We start from the raw sequence: 27,976 nt of genomic DNA on the forward strand, positions 1-27,976 counted from the left end.
CATGATGAATCTTATTTTGCTTTATTTTTATGTACCCGTGTTCATACTAGATTTATCTTTTTTGTTGTACTTTTTGTGATTATCTTTCTATGTTACATATTATTCCATAGTGGCTGTGGTGCCTAGTATACTTAAATATGCTGTGTGATTGCATCAGATTCTTGGCAGTGAAATATATTTAGTGTACTCAAATTGGGCAATTTGAGGAGAATTTTCTAATAACCATGGGATAGGGTGTTAGTGATAGCACAGTATCCCTGAGTTAGAAACAGTGTGCATGGGAGCAGGGCGCAGAACAGAATGCATCACTATCCTTAGGCTTCAAAAGACAAGAGAAGCATGTATTACTGAACCTTAGGGAGATTGAGTTATGTGAAGAGGGCCACGTGAAAGGCTGTTTTACCGTTTTACCTTTGTTCAAGAATGGTGGCCAGCCTGAGGCTATCTGCGGAAAGGGGACAGGGAAAATAACTACTCCTACTTCATTCTTCTTCTCATCTTCAATTTTCTATCAAGACATACCATTAGTAAAGCTCATTCCAAAGCCAGAAGGTAGTGGAGCCACAGTCAGAGTCTTAGGAAGGCTGGTCTCTTATAGCGGAGGGCAATTGGAGAGAGAAGCTGGTGGGGCAAACAGAAGACACTTGGAATACCTCAATGTTGGAGTGTGTTCTGTTTATAATTTTTGGCCATTTTATTACTAAACATATTTGCATGCATCTTTATCCAAATTTTTTAATATTTAGGATTCTTTTCTTAGGAAAAGTTCCTAAGGTAAAATTACTGGGTCAAAGGTTAGATACATTCTGAAGGCTCTTAACACTTACTGCCAAATAGCTTTGCTTTTCCAAAAGATTGTACAAATTCATCCTCCAACCAGAAAACCATGAAAGCACTTTTTCATTGTATTTTAAACCCTGGGGAATGTAACCCTCAGGAAAGCTTTCTGACAACGAGTAAGAAAGAAAGGGTGGGTGTGGTTGGGAGGAGAGTTGCTAGTCTGGAGTTAGGAGAAGACAGGGCCGGCCAAAAGACCCAAAGAAATAAGAATTAAAGGACTTGATGAGATGCTTTGTCCAGTTAAGATCCCAATACTGGGGATGGATTGTGTACTTTGAAATGGCTTTTTAAGTCAGCCTTCCAGCAGGAAACAGAAAGCAGACAAACTGAGTAGTTGAGGCCTGTAGGGGAGGTTTTAAGAAAAGGAACAACCGGTGGTGTATTCCTCTGGGACTTGTAATAGTGGGGAACCTTAACATCCCTGGCTTGGAGGAACAGTAAAAGACAATATTTCAAGGGACACACACATACACTCACACATGGGGGATGGGGGCTGTGTAAGGAGGAACTCCAAATAGGAAGAAGGGATTAAATCAATGGACCAGCAGGGGGAAAGTGGGGCAAATAAATGCCCTGACTTGCATTTCTATCCACCCTCCAAACTCCTGCCAGTGCTCCCAGATGGGCCAAACTCAATGGAAGCTAGAGGTAAAGTAGTCCTTTAATGCATTCTATACCAGCCAGGTTCCTGGGGGCACAGAGTGGGTAGAGAAGGAAACTGGATGGGCAAATGGAAACTATCCAACAGATTTAGGTTTAAAGGATATCAGATGGCCAAGGGAAAAGAGATTAGCTTTATTAAGGTACCCGTAATCTATCTTGGCAAGGTTAGCAAAAGAAATACAAAAATTGCTACTTAGTCTAAATTTTACATATTTGATTAATCATTAAGTGTTTGTATTTTTGCTAATTAAGGTCTCTTTGCTCCCAAATATACTCCTAATTTTTCACTTGGACTCTTCGGATCTTCTTGATTGACTAGAAAACGCAAGTCCCAGAATCAAATACAAAGAATGAAAGTGAAGGAAGAGAAAAAAAGGCCATTGCGTAGTTCTAAAACCCTGTTGTGGAGACTAGCAAACTGACAGTCCACGGACCAAATGTGACCAGTAGATCTTTATTTGGCTGTCATAGCATCATTCCACAGAGTGGTTTAAAAATTAATGAATTTTGTGTAAAACTTAAAAATCAGGATATTTCATAAAATCCTAGTTTCAGCATCTCTTAATCAGGATATTGGGCACAACTGGGCCTGCATTTCTTCAAGGCAATGAGCTGGAGCTGTTTATCTTCCACCTACTTAAGAAGGGGTCCAAGCTCTCCAGTTTGCTACAACCCTTACCACTCTCTGTTGTCTTCTCAAGAGTCAGTAACCATTTTTTTGTGATCATGTTACTGCTTTTCATGTACCCAGGCTGAGTTCACTGATGTATGTTACATGCCCAAGTCCTACAGGCATTTAAGTCTGTGATCCCTGCACTAGTGGCTCATGGACAAAGGGAGAAGTGCCCAGCCTCTGATTCTTTATTTCTTTAGATCAACTCAGCATTTAGCATCAATTCAGCAGGAATTATATTATTGTCAATGAAATGTGGCATAACGAAAATTTCTAACAACCTCTCTGTAATTCCTTTAGCCGAATAGTGATTGCCTGTTATCTGATCTGTGTCCTAGCTCTTATCAGTTTCCATCATACTTCTTAACTCTGTATTTTATTCAGCCTACAGGAAGAAGTTTCAAGTTATAATAGCTTCTCTCCTGTTACATTAGATTGGCTTTTATAAAACTGAAATTTTCCTATCTTTTGAGAACTCTCTTTTGCTTGATGTTCAATTGATTTTGAATGCTCCAAATATACTCTGTTGTAGCTCTATGAGACTGACATTTTCTGATTTTCAGGTGTTATTTATTGAATTACTGGTTCTCCTGAGAGAAAAACTTGCATTTCTTCTAGTTAATAAATTTCACTGAATCCTGTTATGACACCTGTTTTTAACTTACCCACTTGGGCCGAGCCTAGCAATATCTTCCTGATGCTCATTATTGCCTCAACTTTTTTTTTCTTTTTTTTTTTTTTTTTTTTTTGAGACGGAGTTTTGCTCTTGTTGCCCAGGCTGGAATGCAATGGCGCAATCTTGGCTCACTGCAACCTCTGCCTCCCGGGTTCAAGCGATTCTCCTGCCTCAGCCTCCTGAGTAGCTGGGAATACAGGCACACACCACCACACCCGGCTAATTTTGTATTTTTAGCAGAGACGGGGTTTCACCATGTTGGCCAGGCTGGTCTAGAATTCCTGACCTCAGGTGATCCACCCGCCTCGGCCTCCCAAAGTGCTGGGATTACAGGCGTGAGCCACCGTGCTGGGCCTATTGCCTCAACTTTTATCAAGAAAAGTCTGACAGTCCTAGATCTTGCCCAGTTGGTTTTTGGTCTCAAAACTAAGTAAGAATATGACTTTTCATCATGCACACTGAGGGCAGTATGAGAGAGGTGCTCAAGAAATCATGTATTTACAACTGGGCAAAATCAAGTTCTGTTGTTTATAGAAAGTGTTCAGTAAGACATTAGGCCTAGTACCTGTAAGAAACTATTAAAAGTGCTCTTTAGAATATTAGAAAGATTATAAGATAACAATATTTTGAAGAGCTTAAGGGGTCAGTTAAAATTATTTTAGATACTCTGTTTGACAGCAAACAATGTGTCTCTAGAAAAGGGAGATAAATAACAACTGGAAGCATAATTGCCATATAGCCATCCTTTAGAAGGAGACCAGAGCTCAAAACACCATTCCAAACACCTTACTCTGTCTTGGTAAAATAGTTTTAGTGATAAGTTAAGGAGTATTGGAGAAAAACTATTATATACTGGAAAAGATAATTTAGAAGTGGCCTAAGGAAATTCAGATGGAGACATCCAGAAGGCAGTTGTAAATATAGTTCTGAAACTTAAAAAGGGAAGTATGAGCTGTCATTATAGATTTGAGAGTGAAAATATGCTCATTCTTTAAGTACATCTTATGTGCCAAGGACTAGGCAAAGCATTTTCTATTCATTGTATCTTTTAGTCCTCAAAGGTAATTATGATCCCAGTACTATTATTATCACTGTTTTTTAGAGGAGGAAACTGAGTTACAAGGGTAAAATTATATGCACAAGATCGCATTGTAAATGGTGGGCTTAGGATTTAAAGCCAGGCAATGTGATTCGACAACCTATGCTCACAATTATGACTGCTTTCCAGCACACATGGGCACTTGCTCTCTACACTTAGCACTCAAAACTATTATAGATATTCAGCTTTCTCTGTTGTAGATAATGAGCATTAATATGACATTAAGGATTCTTTCTGGCTTTGGCTTTAATGGGAAAGAGTTAAAAAGTTACAATTTGATAATTATTGAGAAATTTATTAAATTGGTGTTTTCCTTCGATGACTGGATTTTGAAAACAAAAACATAGTTTTGATTTTTTTCTTTTTACCACAAATGTAATAACATGTTCAGAAAATCTCATTGTCATGATAAAATAACACATTTTACTGAGGTAATTATTATAATAACAGGCTATTTCACATTTTTTCCTCTCCACCCAAGTCATTTCGTTTTTAATGAGCCGACTTTTATCTGCTTAGCATCTGAGGCAGATGGCAGGACAGTTGCCTAACTGCCGTTTTTTTTTTTTTTTTGGTTGGGGAACGAGGTTAAGTCCTATGCAGAGAGAGAGAGAGAGATAAACCTCAGCAGAATAACTGACTATCAGTAAACTATTGTCATCATCTCGAACTATGTAAATATATAAATTATTTGATTTATCTTGACACTCCAGTAGTAAAATTCTAAGAATATTGAGTAATGTTTTTATATCCATCTTAGATAATTAATGGAAAATCTAGTAAACAGAGCTTATTTTATTGGTGAAGAGGTGCACAGCAGACTGAGCTTATTATGACAGAATTGTTTGTTTAGCATTTACTAAAAAATGATACTACTTAGTGGCTTGACAAGAATCAGTTAATTCTTAAGATTTGCTTCCATCCCAAATAAGTGCACTAGAATGAAGAAGAGTCCAGCTCAGGTCTTTTTCTTGCCAGAATATGGCAGACTAAGAGCAGAGGACTATGTGAGGCAGAGGTTTTCAGTAGGGGAACAGAGCCAACAGAATTACCCACTGGGATTTTTCAATTTTGTTTTCTAGATTTCCCCAATGTCCCCTTTGTGACCTAACCTGAAATGGGTTAGGAGTCACAGTCTCCAGGTGAGAAGTGGCCAGTGCCTCAGTTCTCATGCTTAGCTACTCATTAAAATAAACTAAGAAGCTTTTAAAAAATACTGGCATCCAGTATTTCTAAAATCAGAATCTCCAGAGTTGGGGATTGAGCAGTGATATTTGAAACAAACAAACAAACAAACAAACAAACAAACAAAAACAAGCAAACTAACAAAAAAACCCTTGCCAACTTATTCTAATTTGTAGCCATGGTTGAACACCACAAGCTCACTTGTTTTAGTCCATTTAGGCTGCTATAACAAAAATCCTTAGCCTGGATACTTTATAAACAACAGGAATTTATTTCCCATAGTTCTGAAGCCTGAAAAATGCAAGATGAACATGTCAGCTGATTCAAAGTCTGATGACAGCCTCTTTCTCAGAGATGGTGCCCTTTCACTCTGTCCTTGCATGGTGGAAGGGGAAAAAAAGTTTCCTTCAAGCCTCTTTTAAAAGAGCACTAATCCCATTCGTGGGAGCCCTCATAACCTAATCTCATCCCAAAGGCCCCACCTCTTAATATCATCACATTGTGGATTAGATTTCAACATATGAATTCTGGAGGGACACAAACATCCAGGCTGTAGCAATAGTATAGGTTGAAAATCCTGATATTCTAACCTCCCCTTCCCCGAGCACACACTATTTCTTTAATTCCTGGTTGAGAACCTTCAACCTACATGATGATGAAGACATTCGTGAAAACCAAGTACCTCACTGCTGGGGACCAGAGCTAGGTCACAGTCTCTAAACCTTGGCACCATTTAGGCTTGATAGTTCTTTGTTGCAGGGGAGGGGTCATGCTGTGGATGGTGGGATGTTTAGCCACACCTCTAGCTTCTACCCATTTAGATACCAGTTGTACCCTTCCCCCCAGTTGTGACAACTATTAAATGTCTCCAGACATTGTCAGATATTCTGTGGGAAGCAAAATCTCTCCTGATTGAGAACTGCAGACTTAGCCAATTAACTAAAGCAGGACCCAGTAAGTCAGTCTGGGCTGGGGGTGGAGCTGGCTGGATAGAATATGAAATCCTTAAATGCAAACTGGAATGCATGAAGGTTTACATGGGGCTTTACATTTTATCTGAAGAAGATGTGGAAGCATTTGGAATTTGTTCTGTTATTTATTGCTATGTAACAAACCACTATAAAATTTAGTGGCTTAGAATGGTGGCAACATAAAATTTTATTCACAAATCTGAAATTTGGCCGGGGTTGGGTGAAAGAGCTTGTCTTTTGTCTACTGGGGTGGCCCAAAAGCTGGGGGCTAGAATTATCTAAAGTCTCACTCACATAGTGGTTAAAGGCTGGCTGTCAATGGAGATTTCAACTAGATCTATGACTGAAAGACCTACATGTGGCCTTTTCATGTGGCTGCTTGGCTTTCTCACAGCATAGTGGCTGGTTTCCTAGGGCCAACATCCCAAGGGAGCCAGGAGGAAGCTGTATTGCATTTTATGAATTGGTCTTAGAAGTCACATAGTGTCACTTCTACTGTAGTCAAAAGTTCACCCAGGTCCAAGAAGAGGTAACATAAATCCCATCATTTGCTGGAGAGATGTCAATGTCACCTTATAGGAAGAGCATATAGGATGGTATGTACTGGTGCTGTCATCTTTGGAAAATACAATCTACCACAAAGTTGAAAAAGCAGATCACACAATTGCTTACCTGGGGTCCACAACAGTGCTATCCAGGATTGCTCAAAGGAACACCTGTGTCAATCAGCTGGGGTATATTCATTTGAAATGCCAATTTCTGGACCTTTCTTTCAAGGATTTTCATTTGGCAAGTCAGCCGTGGACATCTGGTGTTTGGTTTTTCAACAAGCCCTCAAAATAATTTTTAGTCATGTTCAGAATGTTTTTTCTTTATACTGATGCTTTAATCATTTACACATTTTCAGTACACATTTCCACATTTTCTTCCAGGAAACAACGTGGTGACACAGAGATAGCTTTGAGTAATGCAGCTGTTTTGAAGAGCTACTTCAAATATTGCCTTTGGATTTGTAAAATACACATATTACTTGTCAAAAGACACTTTGAAAGTAGTGTTGCTGATTGGGTTTCTGCGGACATTTGATCTGTTTTTGTTTCCATGCCATGTCAAAATGAAAAAAGAAAAGAGATAATATTATAGTCTGAGTCAAGAAATTCGAAATTATTTCTTGGGTCAAATTTTATATGCTTTTATGAGACACATAAATTCTACTTTTTGGGTCAAATTTTACCATAAAATGCTTTTATGTTACATTTGAAAACTATACTTTAGGCATCAAATGAAAAGTCAACATTTATAATTATGTAGTTGAAGTTGTATCACAAGGAAGGATTCTTTATAGAAACTTAAAAAGATAATGTATTATTAATGTGGATTCAGTTTTCAAGGGGCATTATGAAACTGGGAAATAACATGCTAGTGTAGGGGGATTTCCCTGACTTACGTGTTGCTGATTAAGCAGCTTCAATGGCCTAAACTATACTTGAGAAAGCAGAGTGTAAAAAGGCCTCTGTGCAATCAAAATACAATGCAAAAATTCATAACCTTTACTTGGAGTCTTTTTCTATAAACTTGCATGAATTTCTGATAGCAGGGTTCCCAGCTTACAGCCAAGGTAAAGCAGTGTGTTAGAATGAGTCAGAAGTTGATAACTACAGTCAGGCACAATAAGAACTATGGGAAACTGAGGCAACAAAATAAAAATGTAATGATTTCAAAGCAAAGTAGTTTTCAGTTTTTCAGAGTAGGGGAAACTCATTTTTACCTCTCACTATTTTTAGCCATACTACATACTACAGAGGTATGTTTCATATATGTTTCTTCACAATACGTTTGAGTTTTTGAGAAGCTTAACTATTTTGAATATATTCTGTTTGAGAGATCATGGAAATATTGAACAATTTTAGAAAATAATTATTTCAAAGTGGTTAAAGTAAAATAAGCTTTGATGCTTTTAATAGATACACTTCCATTATTTATAAAATTAGTTTTGTGTACTATTTCATTTGCAGAAGATACTAGATAATAAGTGTTTCTCGATGTACAAATTGGTCATTCTATTAAGATATTTTCTTTAAAATTTAAAAAACTAAATTAAAAGCTTGGGTGTGATTTAAAATCTTACATGGAAAACTATATCAGCTTTTCAAAGTTATGTCAGCACATGCTAACAAGCTGGGAAGGAACAGCAGAACCACAGGGTCATCTGATCTACCACCAAGGCCTCGCTCCAAGATGCATCACAAATGTGATCACTTGTTTTGCCTCCACTGCTACCACCTTGTCCATGTCACCATCACCATCATCTCTCCCATCTGTATTTCTGTGACAGACTTCTATCTCCCTTTTCTCTTGGCTGCCTCTAATTCCTTCTTCATGCAGCCAACAGATCAATTTACTTCCTTTTTTAACCTGCTATCATGGCTTTCCATTCTCTTTCAAATAAAACCCCAAGTCCTTACCATAGCTTTCAAGGCCTTGCATGATTTGGTTCCTGCTTACTTCTCTAATCCCATCCATGACACTCCCCTTGGCTCACTCTGCTTTAATTTCCTTGGCCCTCTGTTAGTATTTGTCCTTTGCATACACAATTTCCTCCACCTCTTCCTCTCTATTCTTGGCAGAGCTGGCTGTTTATTCTTCAGGTCCCAGTTTAAAAACTGTCTCCTAGGAGAGGCTTTTCTTGACTTACCTACCTATTGTTGGTCTGTCTCCCCAGAATTACTCTCTATTACAGTATGGTATTCAGTTCCTTTGTAGCCAGTGTCTTTATATGTTTTACCTATTTTTTTGTTCATTTTCTGTTTCCTTCACAAGATCGATGAAGGGAGAGACCAGTCTGCTTTATTGAACACTGATAATGACGGGTGCCTGGCACATAGTAGTTGCCTAGTAAATATTTTTTGAATTAATAAAATCATGAATGGTGTTCTATAAATAAATCAAGGGTAAGGACATGGACTATATATTGGAAAGTGCATGTGCTAATGCAACTTGTCTATATGTTTAACAAGAATTTGACTGATTCATAGATGCTCTATCCATATGAGCTTTGAAATGAGAAGTTTGTAGAGTTCATAACTAATTTTCCCTGTGATATCATAAATCCATTCTCCAAAGTTGACTTTGTCAGAGTCCAAGTAAGGCGTTGAAGATACTTAGCTTGATTCAATGAAGTGCTTTTTAGGAGGAGAATAAAGGGAGTGATAATAGGATACGGAGCAAGAATCATTAATTATAGTATCTCATTTACTCTCAAGCATAATGAAGAAGTTATATCTGTTAATGTTCTTGATGGAATTTGAGGAGTTTTCTATTACATTACACTCAACAGTGGTTCAGTAAACATGAGTTTAGTTAAATTTCTTTCATTATGGGCCTAGGTGTGGGGGTGATACATAACAAGAACACACTATTTCTTAAATGCATAAAAATTTTCTGACCATTTAAAAGAACCTTGTTTAAATTGTTTTTGTGTGTGTGTGTTGAATGAATTGAAAAGTAGATATAATTATATATGCTGTTAATTTAAATACATAAAGGTGAAGAAACATACTTGAAAAAGTCTTTTTACCCTGTACTTATGTAGAAACATGTGATGACAAGACAACAATTTTATTATAAAAGGAATGCATAGTAGGTCTCATGTAAAATAAAACAAGAAATAAACCTTTAGGTGGCGGCCAAGAGCTATGATTATGAATTCCTTAGCCTGTTTTTGTGAGAATTTATGCTCTTGTTTGAAAGTGGTCGTGTAAAACGGGCTATTTAAACCACAATAATTCAGTGCAAAGCAAACATAAGGACAAAATTAGGCCTAGGAAGGAACTAGATTTGAATGTTAATATCATCAAATAATTAATCAAATTTTAATTTTGATTTGATTTGACAGTTGGTGTCTTGATTATGATCAGTAGTTAGAGACCCAGTTCCGGGAAGATAATGGTATTGATATTGAGTTACAGGATTAATTATTCTTAGCACTTAAGTAATTGTTTTAATCTTCACATAAATCATCTTTAAACAAAATGGTAGCTTTTTAAGAACTCAAAGAGTGTTATAAAGATGTCAAAACTGTCCAGATGCTTATTGTGCAATTGAAAGCTCCATTCAAAGTTGACACAGGCCCCAGAAGAAAGGTCAGTTATCTAACTCACTTTTGCAACATCTGGCAGAAACTATGACTTGTTGGAGTACCAGTGTGTTCTTCTTCTCCTCTTTTACTGCTCTCTGAAATGAAAGTTTATGATGCCATGTGCCCCTTTCAGTTCTAGAAAAAAAGAAAAGGATAAAATGTTTTTTAGAAGGCATTATGATTTTGTGATGACATGCACTCGTTTCAACTCCCTGTTTGTTCTTTTCATCAGTATGCATTAGTCTACTCAAAAAGTTTTAGACATCACTATTAGATATTGTTTTACAGTAATCTTTATGTAAAAATTTTCTCATTAACCATTAATTCTGTTAGCATCTAGATTCATGATACACTTTTTGATAAGGCTTTTTGGCAACATAGACTAAATTTGGTAGTTGCTTCTAATTAGTCAGGACTTTTTTGATGAAGTGTTTCTAGTTCAATTCTTGTCACCTTAAGTAGTACACATTTAGCAATGGCTGTATACACACCCAGCATCATAGAGGAGCGAAAACAAAGTAAACGACAAACTCAGTACACAAGGAGTTGACAAGTTCTCTAGATGCAACAAGAGAACAGAAACAAATTAAAATAATTCATTAAAAACCACACATTGGTGTTGAGTAATAAAAAAGAAGAAAAGAGAAAGTGTGGGTTGATAGTAATAAAGAAAATCTCCATAGAGAAGATGAATAAACTAGTGAAGTTTCCCAATACACTAGTGGGAAAGTAAAGATTTTAATTCTTAAGAAACTCTAGTTCCGTTATTTAATGTCAATATTCCAAAATTATACTTTCACAATATAGATGCCAGAGTAGCATGAAACAGCTCCTTTTCTAAATATTTTCCACTACATTAGTCAATGAAGATGGTGACATCCTTTCTCAAAAAAAAAAGCCTACTTAGCATGTTGCTGGATTACATAGCAAGCTGCCCACAGAATTATCCAGATATTATTTCTGTCCTCTAGTAATTTACAATACAAAATTGTCTAGGAAGAAAATTAAGCTAAAAACTTAGAAGGTTGTATCTATGGAATTATGTGATAGAAATGTAATATTTTCTATGTCGCCCTGAAAGGTTTTAAAGCAATATTCCCAAGGCCAGGGATCAGGAGAGCCATCTCTAATCTTGACTCTTAGGGTATATATATGGTGATAAAATTGTGGTAAGGAGTCATTATTTCTGTGGGGGCATTTTCCTTCTCTATGAAACCAAAGAGGAGAACCAGAAGATCTCTAAGTGTCCCCTCAACCCTAAAATGTTACATTTTATACTTTTACAGAGTAAAGCAAGACTTCATTCAACATTGTCAAAGCAGAAATTTTTTTTCCATCTGATGAGCAAACTCATGGCATAGTTTCAGTGGGAATTGCAAAATGAATCCCACTATATATGAAGCCCCACACATAGGTTGAGAATGGCTCCCTAGCAGTGCTCAACCTACATGATTGTGTGTGTTGGCTCTATAATCATAGCAATAAAAAAAGAAGATACGGATAGTTTCTCTCAACTAAAATTTTGTATAATAGTGGTTAGTTTTTAAGTCAACTACACTGTCCCCCAGAAAACCTGGAGTCTTTAATCAAGGTAAAAACTTTTAAATGCAAAATCAGTAACCTAAGAAAAACTCAAAGAACTGATTTTCTTGTAGGTAAAATTTACCAAATCTGTTAAGTGGTATGAAACCAGTATATATTATGTAGTGCGTCAATATTTTTTTCATAAACTTACAAGACTGAAAACTTATAAAAAATTCTAAAATAGTAGATGAGTGTGTCTTCTTAGTACTTAATAAATGTAATATGAATTAAAATTTAACTTCAAATATGCCAAAAGCATAAAGAGTCTGCCACTATGCAAAAGGACTTAGTATACATGTATATAGCCATGAAGAATTCAGATATTAGAATTTATATCTCTTTAGTTCAAAGCAATGCATTTAAATCTTAGTGGACCATTTACTTTCATGTGCAATATACTGTTGCACACTTTTGAAAATTAGATGGAAGTCAATAAAAGAAAGGTGAACATCCAATTCCCAAAACTTAAAAAAAAATCAATTCAAAGTGTATGCCTATTTGATGATAGGAGGTTAGAGAAAACCTCCGTATTGTGAAAGCTTTCATTATTTGATTTTTCATATGTAATAAGCAGTATAAAATGATGGACATGCCTTCTGTCTCCAATACCACACAAAAGTAAGTAAGAGAAAAAACCTTTCTGTTCCATTTCCCTACAATAATTGCTTCGGAAACCACAATTAATCTTGGGATACACCATTATTCTGCTGCTTGCTAGTCGACCATACAATGTGAGAAAGTTATTTTTATCTTGAGTGGCAACAATTCAGCAGGATAGACTTGCCGATTTGAGTCCCACTCTTCACTATTTGATTGGGGTGAATGATGTCTGATGTAGACAAGTATAGGAGATGGCAGATCTCATTGATTTTATTCCCTGTGAACCTACAAATGGGACAGATATTTATTTATTTGTTTATTTTTAAAGGCAGTCTATTTAGAATGCTGTTTTCTAAGGCAACTTTTTTTTCACATTTTACTATATTAAAGAAATACTTAAAATCGCTTTAATCATAATCCTTTGCGCCAAGTCAGTGGGACTGGGATTTAAACAACTAGTGAAAAATAATACACAGAAGGAGTGAGAAAAGAATGTCATCCAGGAACAATACATTTTTTTTTTAAGTTGGAGCAAAATGACCAACTTCTAACAGAGGGGCTGCAAAGAGAAGAAGAAAAGGTGGTCAGAAAGAATATAAACTAAATGTAAATAAGAAGAATGAAAGTCAGGACAATACGAAAATGGCTAAAGATTGAAGTGGGAAGAGTGTAATGCATAAAAGTGAAGCCGGAGAAAAAAATGATGAAATGTAGGACAGGAACAGCGGCACAGAATGGAAAACAGGAGGTCAGCAAAGCACAAAGAAGGCTGAAGAACAGCAAACAAAGAAGTAGTATCAAATGGAAAGGGAGCAAGTGTCTAGATTTTAAAGTGGGGGGAGAAAACATCAACATTCGGGAGGGAGGGTGGCAGCAGAGTGAAGAGCCAGAGCCTCGGGAGGAGCCCAGTCATTTTGCTTTGTCTTCTACAAGTGGAGTTTATGCCACTTGACTGGAGCTTGCAAATGGATGTGAATTATTTTACTGGCATTCAAAGTCCTGCTGTAACGTTGTTAGGAATTTGGCATGGTAGCGTCAGCCTTAACAAAGGCTATCGACTTTCCTCACGTTAAACCAAAGCAGCTGAATTTACATCCTTTTGCAGCTTTCAAGCTTTTTTCAAATGGCATAAACTGGCAATAGCTAGGCTTGAAAAATTCTGGGCATTAAAGAAAGCAAAACAATCTGTTTTCATTAAAGATAATCTTATAATCATTTGCTCACATTCTTATTGCTTTAGTTTATAGTTTTTTAAAGAAATCAAGTTTACTTGAATTTAGATGGTTTTATGAAATTCCAAAAATTCTTGAAATATGGAAATGCAGTTTGCAACTACAAGGACCAAATTGCTAAGATAAACTATCAAATCACCATTAAAAAGGGCCCTTTGTCTAAGTAGTTACTTTTAAAATTGCTTTTGAGAAAAAAAAATAAAAAGGTCTCCTTAAAGTTGCAAATAATGACACCAAGAATGATTTGTTACATAGCAGGTCAAAGTAAATCACTAGTTTCTTAACTTTGTACTGGAACTAGAAACCCAGATATATTTTCTGTTCTTCTGTTTTCTCCTTCTCCTCCTTAATAGCCTCTGAGCAAATTATCTACTGAGTGAAGTTTTATATCTTCAAGTTCAGCTCTGGTTAGGTGTTCACTTTGTTTCTCCATGGGAACAAACACGTTACCATGGGAACTGGGTAGCACAAACTATAAACAGTACTGAAAGCTTTTAGAAAGAACCACGCTTATAGCACAATGTTAACTCTACAATGCAAGTGCTAGCTGGCCATTCCAATACCTAGCATATTATGGCATCTCAAAAAGAATAACTTGACCCTGTGCCTTATCAAATGATGAAAAAATAAATAAAACAAAAGGAAACTATACTTTTTTCTCATTAGAGAAAATGCAAAAGTTTGTTTTCATTAAAAAAGTTGAAACCCACAAAACATATTAATTGTGGTGATTATTTGCATTGACTTAAAAGATACACTTAAGTTTCTTTATATGATGAGTGCTTTTTGCACACTGACATTATCTTACATACCATATCTGCTTTGACATATGCTGGGTCTTAAGTCAGGGAAAAAGAAGTAAGAAAGAACAAAGGGGTTAGCACTAAGGGTCTAAAAGTCGGGTGAGTCACCAGCATTCCAAATCATTATATCCCAGGTTAGTGGAACTATGTTTCTGGGGCAGGAATGATTTATCAGGGGTTGGAATCTGGTGGGGAGGGTATGACAATAGGAATTGCAGGCAATGTTAGGGCTTTAGTGCTAGGCAAGAGAAGGTTAGGGCCCATTCAGTTAGAAGCAAAGCTCCAGCCAGTGTCTAGAGAACAGAGTGTGAAGTTCAAGGCCAAATACTAGTCATGAGGCAGGGCCCCTGTTCAACAAGTGATGGTTTAGCTTAGGGTGTGGAGTGGAGGATGCCTACAAGGACAGGCACACAAAAGTGAAGTTTAGGTAACAGCATTGTTGGATAGCTGCAGCTTGCTGACACCCCACAGGCGCTCTGCATACTGGGCCCTGGGATACATGGTTTACTCCAGACTCGAGTTAATGATTGTGGCTAGAGCTTTCAATATATTGCCTGGTTTCATTAACATCATCAACATTGACTCTGCGGATAGGTGATGCTGGCAGCAACTGAAAACAGAAAGGAGACCTGATTTTCTAAAGATCAACCCACAATAAGACCTCCACATTTAATGTTTAACGTTGGTACACTTGTAGATAGAAAGAAGCATTTGCAATTCATTGGCAAAGGAAGAATGCCCATGCAGGCCACACATTTGGTTCCATGTTCTGAATAGTATGCTATCATGGCAATTATTGCGTGTTACCTTTAGGTGAGAAAATGTCTGATGTGACATCAGTCTCTTTGATAAAAGCAATGAAATAAACTTCAATAAAAGAGTTAACATTTTTTAAAAAATGTTCTTAGGTGCCATCTCCTTACCTTGTATTTTTCAGAGTCCTTCAGTGGCTGTTTGGCAGAGGCTCAAAGCTATTTCAGGGAAACAATTTGAACTGAACTGTGTGGTTCATGAAGTTTGAGATCAACAGACTGGCAACTCTTCAGCTTTCAGAAATAATGTTCATGCTGTGTGTGTCTCATTGCACTTCTGGGTTATGGTTTATTTAGTTTTATGGAACAAAATAGGTTTCCATGTAAAATAGCATTTTCACCTATAAATTAGGAGCAAATAAAACAAAATTAATTTTGATGTAAAAATCTAGTCTTCCCTGTAACCCACATGTAAATTCCCCATGTTATAATTAGAGAAATGCTCTTACTAATATAAGACAAAAGATACGAAAATAAAAAGGCAATTGCCATTTTAAAAGGAAGTAGAAATTCAAAAGAGGAAGGTGTGAGGTTTAACAAAACATTAGAATTAAAAATGATACCGACAAACTAAGAAAGAAGGAAAGTAAGCTGATATTTTTATTTTATTTTTACACTATAGAATTTAATGCAATGTGTAATGTCCCTCTTATGATTTGGAAGTTGAAACAAAACTAAAGCAGTGTGTTAGAGTCTCTCCTCATGACCCTGTTCATAGCAGTTAGGTAACTTAGTTCCCCCTTTCTTTTTTTTTTTTTTGAGACGGAGTCTCCCTGTCTCCCAGGCTGGAGTGCAGTGGCGCGATCTCGGCTCACTGCAAGCTCCGCCTCCCGGGTTCACGCCATTCTCCTGCCTCAGCCTCCTGAGTAGCTGGGACTATAGGCGCCCGCCACCAAGCCCGGCTAACTTTTTTTTGTATTTTTAGTAGCGACCGGATTTCACCGTGTTCGCCAGGATGGTCTCGATCTCCTGACCTTGTGATCCGCCCGCCTCGGCCTCCCAAAGTGCTGGAATTACAGGCGTGAGCCACCGCGCCTGGCCTAGTACCCCCTTTCTAAGCACATTTAAACGTAAGTTACTTAAACATAAAGATTGCTCTTAAGAGTTATTTAAACGTAAAGATTGATCTTAAGAAAATACCACCTCAGTGGTAGATGGGTACTTATCTGACAAAATACATTTTTTTATTACTTCACTGTATTAACTTGTGAGTAAAGAGAATGTTTGCGATTTCTAATATGGGAGGCACAATACGGGGGCTGACCTCAGCACTCGGAGTACAAAACGGAACACAGCATAGTGGGTGAGAGCGATAGTTCAATGAATAATGACAATATAGTGCATTAGAAGTAGCTATGAAATGCTGCGAAAGATAAACAATGCTGGACACTAAATAAAATGGTAAGAATTAACATATATTATTACAATAGGGAAAAGAGTGCAACGTGAACTAAGCTCAACATTGACCTGTACAGGGGTGATTAGGTATTTTAATGGGAGAATGAAGGAGCAGGGAGAAGGTGAGTTGGGACTCCATAGTTTTTCAGGAAAATGAAAAATTACAAAAATCCAGAAAAGAGGTTAGTCCATGTGAAACCCATCTAGCTTTGTTCACTGGTGTTTATTGAAGTTCGGCTCCTCCCCTCCCACAGAGACTGGAAAACAGGATCCTGGTCTTCAGGTGTTGGCTGGAACAACAGGAAATTTCTTTATCAGGCTCGGACTTTAAGTGGGGGGTAGGCTCATCCTAAGTAAACAATGTTGAGCTGTTAGAAACTGTCTTAGTGTTTGTTCAACCTAGAAAGGTAAGCTTGAGTCCTAGTCAACAAGAGAACTCAGAGGAGCCTGACTAGCGTTTGGTCAAGGTGATAACCTTTGCTCATGCTAAGGAGAAAGGTGCCTGGGTGGGGTCTCTGAAAACTTCACATCAAGAACCTCTTCAGAGGCCTAATAGGTTTCTCAGTAGACACAATGGAGAATGCCTAGGGCCAAATGATACGTCCTTTAGCAGGAATAGAGTTGTAAATATGGCTTGTGGAGTGGCAGGAAATCAGATCAAAAGGGAATTGGGAGTAAGATGATAGCACGCTACTGAGTTTGAATTGTATATCATAGTCTAGTGCTTCCCAAAGTATGGGACTCATTTACAAATAACATTTTGGTTGTATGAGGATGAGGCATGAAATCATATTGTCGCATGATTTAAAATTTTTTTTAATTATCTGTTAACCCCCTCTAATTAACTTCAGGAGAAAGGCTTAGGTTGATGCTAATCTGGTTCTTAAATGGTATTTTTTTTTTTTTTTTGAGATGGAGTTTCGCTCTTGTCGCCCAGGCTGGAGTGCAGTGGTGCAATCTCAGCTCACTGCAACCTCTGCCCCCCGGGTTCAAGCGATTCTCCTGCCGCAGCCTCCCAAGCAGCTGGGATTACAGGTGCCCGCCACCACGCCTGGCTAAGTTTTTGTATTTTTAGTAGAGATGGGGTTTTGCCACGTTGGGCAGGCTGGTCTCGAGCTCCTGACCTCAGGTGATCCACTCACCTCAGCTTCCCAAATTGCTGGGATTACAGGTGTGAGCCACTGTGCCTGGCCTTAAATGGTGTTTTCCAGTCAGCCTTTCTAACAAAGAGAAAATGAATTTCTGCCAGCATTTAATGATGTAGTTTCATTTTCATTAATTAAAAAAATAGATTTCTTTTATAGAACTAATAGTCATTTTCCCTTTTAGTAAGTAATATGAAGTTTTCTTTCCAAATATATTTACTTAAGTGAAACACACTGAGTCTGTTTAAAGACAAAGATTACATGTGGTGGCAGGAGGAAGAGTTAGGATGACTCCCTTCTTTCTGGGTTGCTCCAAGAGGGGAGTGGTGGTGTCATTAACTAAGGCAGGAATTATGGAAAAAAAGCCAGAACAAAAGAAAAGAAAAGAAAAACCAAGAATAAGAAATGCCTTGCCTATTATTACTGGATGTGCAACAAAGTTTATTTGAACCAAAGTCCTATAACTTCAAGGACATACCCAACCCACCCTCACATTCTCTCTGATGCAGCCAATAAAAGCGTGCCATAAAACAACCTCATCATTTCTACAACCTGCCTTCTCACAGCCTGCCATCACCCTCAAAATGCTGGGTGTTTTTTTGTTCTGCCAGGCATTTACCCTAGGTTACATCCTTGGTTCTTATGCAGTTTGGTCTTGACCTTAAACTTAGAGCTTTCTTTGGTCTTTATTTTACTGCTTTCACTTCAGGGCACAACTGAAATGCTGTATTCAGCCAAACTTTTGGACCCTTGGGTCAAAGATCCTGGCACCCATGCTCCTCCAGTAACAGGCAGGCTTGTGTATGTACTCTCTCTCTCTCTCTCTCTCTCTCTGTGTCTCTCTTTCCCCCCATTCCCCCCCTCTCTCTGGGAGGATAATCACCCCTTTGCATAGGGGATTATTAGTGTGTCCTTGAAATATATTGCTTTTTATGTATCGTGCATTAAAATATCAGATGTCAGGAATGCAAAGATTTTTTTCTTCTTTGGTATCAGCCAGTCATTCTTTTTGGAGTAATTTGAAGCAAATCCCTCTTTTGGAGCAAGACCTTCAACTTTTGTTTTTTCTTTTTGAAGCAGATCTCTTTGCCTTTTGAATTTCTTTCTGAGGTTCATATCTGAAGCTATTCTCTGTCTTCTGAGATGATGTACCTTATCATATAAAAATATATGCTGTGGGCTGGGCGCAGTGGCTCACGCCTGTAATCTTAGCACTTTGGGAGGCCAAGGCAGGTGGATCACCTGAGGTCAGGAGTTTGAGACCAGCCTGACCAACATGGTGAAACCCCGTCTCCACTAAAAGTACAAAAAACTAGCTGGGCGTGGTGGCAGGCGCCTGTAATCCCAGGTACTCGGGAGGGTGAGGCAGGAGAATCGCTTGAACCCGGGGATCCGAGGTTGCAGTGAGCCCAGATCGCACCACTTCACTCCAGCCTGGGTGAAAGAGCGAAACTCCGTCTTAAAAAACTCCATCTTAAAAAAAAGTGTATTGGACATTAGCTCCTTGAAAATGGCTTTTTCGTGCTGAATGTTCATGGTGAGGTCAGTCTGAATTTTAGTAATTTCAATTGACCCCTTCAAATTGAGTGTTAAATTGTCTAAATTTTTAAGTACAAAATTAGTTTAGTCGTATTTTATTAATCATACCTTATTTGTAATCAAATAAATACACCATTATTTCTTTTCAACAATTTTAAAAATTTTGCGGAATTTGGAGGTATGGTGGTGTAATAGTTGCACATTTTAAAATACGTTTAAAATTTTTATATAAAACTTACATGTGTAATTAAACCCAAGAATAGCTGTTCCTTTCTGTTAATAGTCTATTTTTCACTTATGGGTTTACTTTGAATGAAATTTTGACAGAGATACTTGAGAATTGAAGATCTGAAAATGAATTATATTTATAAAAATGCACAAGTTCATTCTTCCTATATTACATATAAAAAGATATTTTTGTCATGGGATATTTTATGTTAGCTTTAAGACTTCCATTTTTTAAAAAAGATGAGTCATTTCCTCTGTCTGGGAGATGACTGTGAGTGGTAAAAGTCTGGGTACATATGTTAAGGTCACAGAACTTTGTTAGAGCACAGAATCCATGTTCAGTTTCAAATTTCGTCTTGACTTTGAAATAAAGCAATGGTGTTAGATAAAGAAATGAAGGAATGATTTGACTGAGGTAGACCTTCTGTATCCCCGGTTAGTATCTCCTGTAGAAATAGGTGATATCCTAAGCCTTGGACTTTGAAATTTTCATTCTTAGGTCTATAAGGAACCTATATTCTTACTAAGACAAACACTTCTTGCTTAACTTTTGATCAACTTGCATATGCAAGGACATGAGTTTATATTGAAGAGTGATGTCATAGCTGTAACAAAAGGGATTTAAAAAAAACTTAGGCATTTATGCCAGTCTTTTTTTTTTTTTTTTTTTTTAACAGAGTCTCACTCTGTCGCCCAGGCTGGGGTGCAGTGGTGTGATCTTGGCTCACTGTAACCTCCACCTCCCAGGTTCAAGTGATTCTCCTGCCTCAGCCTCCTGAGTAGCTGGGACTACAGGTGTGTGCCACCACACCTGGCTATTTTTTTATTTTTGGTAGAGATGAGGTTTCACCATGTTGGCCAGGCTGGTCTCGAACTCCTGACATCAGGTGATAACGCCTGCCTCGGCCTCCCAAAGTGCTGGGATTACAGGCGTGAGCCACCGCGCTTGGCCTATGCTAGTCTTTAGCTCAGAATTTTAGCAGAGTAAAAGTGGACTCTACTACCTTACTTAATAGCTGTTACTCAGTCTCTTTCAGCCTTAGGATTCACCTGTGTAAAGAGAGATAATAAAACTTTATTTATTTGTTGTGAAAACTAAATTAAAAAGCATATTAAATGTGGTAATATTTGTAAAATGCCTACGAGGTCATCTAGCATATAGTTATTGTTTGTTCCTAAGTCCCTCAACTCATTCCTTCATCTTTTCTTCCTTGGAAGACAAAGAGCATATTCTTCCCCTCAGTGTAATCCATTTCCTGATGAAAGATGATGTATTTGCTCTATGAAGATGAGTGATAGGTAATAACGGATAGTGATGGATAATGGCAAATACCAAAGAGATTATGATCTGGGCAAAATATCTCATTAAGCAAGATTGCTTTCTGCATTCACATTTATTACACACATAATAAGATACAGAAGTTTTATTTGCATAGTAGATGGAGAACAGAATTTATTTATAAAGCTCTCGATAAACTTCTTAAATGAAGTAAGTGCTTGCAGGTATAGTGTTTGCCTCACCAGGGGTTCAGTAATTGTTGTGTGTGTGCGTGCCATTCAGATGAGATTGTTCATACACATGGGAACAGAGGAGGACAAAATTAAGAGATGAGAGGGCTGAGAATGGGTACAAAGAAGAGGCCACAGGACTCGGAAGAAAGCTATTGATATAGCTTGGATGTTTTGTCCTCTCCAAGTCTCATGTTAAAATGTAATCTCCAATGTTGGAGGTGGGGCTCGTGGGGAGGTGTGTGGGTCATAGGTGTGGATCCCTCATAAATAGCTTGGTGCCCTCCTCACAATAATGAGTGAGTTCTCACTGAGTTCCCTTGAGATTTGGTTGTTTAAAAGAGCCTGGCACCTCCTCCCTTTCTCTCTTGCTCCCTCTCCTCCCACGTGGCACACTGGCTCCCCTTTGCCTTCTGGAAGTTTCCTGCGCCTCTCACGGGAATCAAATCCTGGTACTACACTTCCTGTACCGCGTGCAGAACTGTGAGCCAAATACACCTCTTTTCTTTATAACACTCTGCCTCAGGTATTCCTTTATGGCAATGCAAATGGACTAACACAGCTGTTCCAATGGATAACATTAATTTCCCACCATCACTGAAGTTACAGGACTGACAGAATGTTTGTTTTAAGTTTTTGTGGGTATCAGCAAAGTTATAGTTTCATGTCTAGATGCATGCCAGTCTAACAGATGGCACAGATCTAAGAAAGGAAGCAATGGGGGACCCCATAAGCAAACCCTCAGACATTTACAGACCTCATAGAGAGGATTTGGAGCATCCAACTCAAACTGATGGTTTGAGTGACACACATATATATCTCTGAGGGTGAAGGTCTCTGGTGACATTTGCTTTATATATATGGCCACATGGCATCATTATGTAGAGTTTATGTTCTTCCATGTATGACAGTTATCAATGTAACATCCTCACTAGAATAATTTTGAAATCGAAATCTTTAGTATTTAAATTTTTCATAGTAAATAACTTTCTCATACATTAAATAAATAAAGCAAAATGATTTAATAAAGTTCTAACCGTGAGTTATGTTATAGGTCAAATTGTATTTACCTATTGTGACAACAGTGGAGATTTCACCCTGGTCCCTTGTTACCCACATTTTAACAATATTTATTCTTTGGTATAATCATAAAAAGTCAGTTCTATATACTGACATATCTTAGCTCAAAAAGATTTTTCAAGACTCACATATATACCTGTAAAAACAAAGATATTCAAATGACTAATAAACCTGTTAAATGCAAAAAATAAATATGGGAATGGAATGAGAAAACACTGTGGCAGAAGGTGACTTTTGGAAAAAAACAATGAAATGGTTGACTTTTGATGTTGTGGCTGATGGTAATTGATTTGATATGTCATTAAAGGTATTTGACTATTGTTTAAAGAAAAGTGCATTTTATATAATATTTAAATCAGTCAAAAGAACCCTAGAGGTGTTGAATTCTTACTCTGAATCTTAACAGTTCCACATGGCAACAGCAAAATTTTTAACCTTAAGGAAAATGCAGAAAATGGTACCTTTTCATTCTCACTGCCACCAACCCAGTTCAGGCTGGGAATGTTTGCATTTCTCTGAGCACCTACAACTGTTCTGTTTGTGACATTTCTCTCCTCCAACATATTTCTACAACTCTGTGAATGATGTTTGTAAAATTGTGCACTCCATTGCTATCAGATTTAACACAAAACTCCTCATGTGGTTTACAAGGCCCTGTGCTCATCAGTCTCCTTCGTTTACCCTTACAGACATATTTGCAGTGTATCACACCTGTGCTATGGATGTGTCTCACCTTTGGGCTTTTATGTTAGCTGTCTGAACCTTTCTTCTCCATCTTGCCATCCCTTCCCTGCCTTTTTTTAGTCCCAGTTTATAAATCTCTTCCTTCAAGAAACTGCTGTAAGCCCTCAAGAGAGTTAATAATGGTTTACTTTTATTTAGCAGTATAGAGGGACTAGAGATGTCTTAATTGAGGAGGGGACATGTAAGTCTTTAAAGACTGAAAGGACAGGCTGCTGAAGCACAGAAGGGGGGTTCTGGCAGGAGAAATGACCATAAGGAGGAAGTGTGAATGGAAAGGGGAATCAAAAGAACAGATAACAGTATGACATTAGAAAGGGGCTGAGGGTGAGAATTGTTGAGAATAATGAATGTCAGACTGTGATAAATGTAGAGGTTTTAGTGCCTAGACAGGAAGTTACAACTTATATGGGCCATAGAGCATCATTAACAAAAATTTGAAATTTGCATCATATGGGGCAACATGGTGAGCCCTGTTTTGGAAAGAGGGGTGGATGTGTGTGTGTATGTGTGTGTAAAAATATATATATGTGTGTGTGTTTGTGTATATATACATACAAGTGTGTATATATGTATACAAGTATGTATATATACATATATACATGTATATATGCATACATGTATGTATGTATACATGTATGTATATATACATGTATATATGTATACATGTATGTATATATACATATATACATGTATATATAAACTATATATGTGTATGTGTATGTGTGTATATATACCCATATATGCGTGTGTGTGTGTGTGTATGTGTGTGTGTATATATATATATATATATATATATATATAAAAGAAGCTAAGAACAGTGGCTTATAGACAAGGTTTTGATTTGGGCCATGAGCTGGAACATATGGAGAGAATGGGAGAGAAAAAAAAAATCAGTTACAGAGAAAAAAAAAATCAGTTACAGTCTTAAAAGTGAGATAACAAAATAACAATATATGGCAATATAGAAGATAATCATATGAAAAGTACCGGTGACAAGCACTTGTAAGATTTTAAGCAAATGTGTATATTTTTGATGATAGCATATTCGTTCAGGTTCTGGCTGGAAACAACATTCATCTCAAATTGTTCAAATGAAGAGACGTTGATGCAGTGGTTCTCAGTCTTGGCTGTACATTGGAAATGCTTGGGGAGCTTTGAAAAACATACATGCCTGTGTTCTACCCTCGGAGGTTCTGCATTAGTTGGTCTGGTTTGTGGCCTGGCTGTTGGGATTTCTTAAAAGCTTCCCAGCTGATTCTAATATGCAGCTTGAGTTGAGAAACCAGGCTCAACCTCTGAGTTGAAAATGAAAGTACTGCTTTCAGAAGTATGGGCAGTGCTAGGAATTAAAGGATGGTAAGACACAAGAGACTAGCTACAGGGGGAAATAATACTACCCTTATGATCAAAGAACAAGAGACACTAGATTGACCTAGTGAAAGCTGGACCAGAGGAGAAGGGGCTATTTTACCTAAGCTATAGTATGAGAGTGGGGTATGCTTCTATTTCCTGACTTTCAGAGCTGAAGCAGGATGTATGAGGGTTCTCCAGAGAAATAGACCTAATAGAATATGTGTGTGCATGTGTGTGCGTATGTGTGTGCATGTGTGTGTGTGTGTTTGTGTGTGAATTTTTTAAGGAATTTGCTCATGAGATGAGGGAGGCTGGCAAGTTCAAAATCTGCAGAGTGGCCCACAGGCTGGAGACCTAGGAAGAGCTGATGCTGTAGTTCATGTCTGAAATGTGAAGGCAATTTGTTGCCAGTATTCCCTCCTGCTCTGGGGCAAGTCAGTCTTTTACTCTTCTCAGGCTTTAAACTGATTGGATGAAACCCACTTATATTATGGAGGACAATCTGTTTCACTCAAAGTTCAGCAATGTAAATGTTAAATCTCATCTGAAAACATCGTCATAGGAGCATCCAGAATAATCTTTGACCACATATCTGGGCAGTGCGGCCCAGCAAAGTTGACATATGAAATTAATTGTCACATAAGGAGGGAGAGGAGAAGAAATAGTCCAGCTTCTTTTTATTCTCTCTCCCCTTCCTTCGGCCAGCTTCCCAGAACAGAACTGAATGAAGAATGAGTACAGGATCTGAGGGGCAAATTGAAGATGTCCTGCACATACTTCTAACTCATTTATCACAGGCTTGATTATTATTTTGCAAATGCCTTTTCTATTGTTAAAATTCTCATTTGGTTAGGTTGAGCAATATTATGACAGACTCTTGAATTTATTTTTTAAAATTATGCTAAAGACCTAGTGGTTTCTAAAATGATTTTCTAATGATCTTTGCTGAGATGGTTTCTCGTTAGACTAGAATAACGTAACAATGTTTGTGTCACCAATGCAAATGCAGTTTTTACTAACCAATAAGAGCACTGCTAAAATTTATTTTCAGCTTAAAAGAAAATACTATTCTATTTAATTTTATATTAGACGGTCACCAGGAAGCCATGGTGACCATGAAGGCCTCCTGCTGTTTCTTAACTTCTAGCCCATGCCAGTTGGCTCCAGGCTTCAGGGGAATGAACAGTTGTTACAGTTAGCAACAGGCAGTATAGTAAGTATGACTAAATGTGGGGATTCTATTTTGACCACTTATCCCTCAGTGGGACCCGTGGGAATCCTATAGATGCTCATAAGAAACCCGTGGTTGATTAGTGGGATTGTGAGGAATGCTTGCTTCCATCTCTTTCCCCACAGGAGTTAGCTGAAATTCCCCAGTAGCCTCATAACACAAAGGTAGCCCCTTTCAATTCTAAGAGGGAAGAAATAGGGATTTTCCAGGGGAAAGAAGAATCCCCTGTCTCTTCTACACCATTGTTCAAAATCATAAACGAAGAGACAAAATTACTCAGGTTAGGACATGTATTTTGTACTTTACACCAGATCACATGCCCTGCCATTTCAGAAACTACATCCAGGTAGTCCATTTTTATCAGTTTTGTGCATTAGTTTCATTCTTACCGAACAGATTATGGCACTTTAAAAAGGTTCTTTAGAAAGATTTCTTTTTCATAGGTGTCTCTGGTAATATTTGCTTCTTGCTTTTCACGTTTTGCCACTTCTCCCAACTTCAAAATCTAAATTGGGAGAGAAAATACTTTGGTTAGCACAGACAATATTGCCAGACAGGGAAAATCATTTCTGCCAATGGAAATTTATGAAACTCATAGGGGAAGTACACTCCTATTATGTTTGAGATGGAGAGTCATCAAATAGAATAATCTATAGGAAAGAATATAGAAAATGAAAATTGTTAGCAATCTTCAATATCAATTCATCGGTGTATATATTAGGGCATATTTTGGTACCACTGAAAAAAGACTTAAAGTTGCATAAACGTATGGAGCAAACAGTAGGACAATGGTCTTACATAATATTTTATCTACACTTTAAAAAGTATTTTATGAAAATTCTATTCTCATTCTAGAGTCTTTGTGTTTATTACGGGTATAAGAAGCTATTGATGGCCCTTACAAAGGCTTATTTCGGCATGAGAGGATTCTGGAAAGATGGCAAAATAGAAAGCACCAGGCATCCATCTCCCCAGACAGGCATCTACAGTGGCAGAATCTGTTCGATGTAACTATTTTGGAAATCTGGAGTCTATTGAAGGTTTGCAGCTTCCAGGAGAAGACATGGATGGTAAATTATGGTTAACTTCAGTGGATGTCAGCTTTTAGCTTGACAGCAGCCACCCACCCCATACCCCCAGATTTGTGGCGGGCAGCTGTGCATGTGTTCTTGGAGCAGCTTACACAGGACTTGCAGGAGCCAAGGTGGGCAATAAGGATCCTGTCCTCCAATACTGGAGATCTGTGTTCTAATCACTGATAGCTGCTTCTGATTATGGAAGTACAAACACCAGAGATGGGCATCTGTTACTGTTGTACTTCTCTGAATTGTTGGAAGCCCTTTTTCCTCCAGATGAAGTGACCTCCAGGAGATTTAAAGGGTCAGTATCCCATTCCCCATTCATTTTTCTCTTTTTTCCCTTTCGAGAGCCAGAAAAGCTAGGATATTCAAAAGCAATTGCATGTATGTGGAAAATTAGAAAGTCACCATAATGCTAGGGACAGGTGGAGGCTCAGAAAAGACCTTGTTTACACATCAGGTTTATCCTCAGCACAGTAACAGCCTACAACAATCAAATCAAAACAAAACAAAACAAAAATCCCTAAGAAACTCTGAGGAAGGGAAATAATCTGATTTCCAGAATTACCACACTACTAGATTTAAATGTCCAGTTTAAAAAAATCATAAGACAAACTAAGAAACAGGAAAGTATGTTTCATTCAGAGGAAAACATAAGCCAACAGAACTGATGGCAGATCTACCATACAAAAACTTTTTAAAAACAGTTGTCTTAAAGATGCTCAAATAACTAAAGAAAAACCTGGAATAGCCAAGAAAGTTGATGTATGAGCAAAGTGGAAATATAAAGAGAAAGGAAATCTAAGAAGAAACTAAAAAGAAAGTCTGAAGCTAAAAAGCACAGTACAATTGTCCCCTAGTTATCTGTAGCTTTCTTTTCCAGTTTCAATTACCTTCGATCAACCATGGTCCAAAAATATTAAATGGAAAATTCCAAAAATAAAAAACTTACAAGTTTTAAATTGCATGCTGTTCTGAATATGTTGGTGAAATCTTTCACTGTCCTACTCCATTCTGCCCAGGATATAAATCATCCCTTTGTCCAGTGTATCCACAGTATACTCTACCTGCCGTGAGTCACTTAGTAGCCGTCTCTGTTATCAGATCGATCATTGTTGTATCACAATGCTTGTGTTCAGGTAACCCTTATCTTACTTAATAATGGACCCGAAGTGCAAGAGTAGTGATGCTGGCAATTCAGATGTACCAGAGAGAAACTGTAAAGTGCTTTCTTTAAGTGAAAAGGTGAAAGTTCTTGGCTTAATTAAGAAAGAAAAAAATTGTATGCTGAGGTTGCTAAGATCTGTTATAAGAATGGATCTTTTAATTATGAAGAGGAAAAAAAAATTGTACTGGGTTTGCTGTTGCACCTCAAACTGCAAAAGTTGTGGTCA

The 27,976-nt window shown here is 37.6% G+C and overlaps 1 long non-coding RNA gene across 3 annotated transcripts; it reads right to left on the reverse strand.

The window, feature by feature from the left end:
- On the reverse strand, positions 1 to 27,673 carry LOC103891156 (uncharacterized). Of its 3 annotated transcripts, XR_008527010.2 has the most exons (8): positions 27,535 to 27,673; positions 25,893 to 26,008; positions 20,591 to 20,636; positions 16,840 to 16,964; positions 15,388 to 15,617; positions 10,268 to 10,380; positions 6,780 to 7,194; positions 172 to 621 (listed from the first exon to the last, which is right to left on the reverse strand). It is a non-coding gene; the product is annotated as an uncharacterized LOC103891156 (long non-coding RNA). The 3 variants fall into 3 exon arrangements; XR_655404.2 differs by lacking the exon at positions 16,840 to 16,964 and having other exon boundaries at positions 1 to 621; XR_008527009.2 differs by lacking the exons at positions 16,840 to 16,964; positions 20,591 to 20,636 and having other exon boundaries at positions 178 to 621.
- Between the last annotated feature and the right edge of the window lie 303 nt (positions 27,674 to 27,976).

This window comes from Pongo abelii, chromosome 6 (genome assembly GCF_028885655.2).
Source record: "Pongo abelii isolate AG06213 chromosome 6, NHGRI_mPonAbe1-v2.0_pri, whole genome shotgun sequence".
NCBI lineage: Eukaryota > Metazoa > Chordata > Mammalia > Primates > Hominidae > Pongo > Pongo abelii.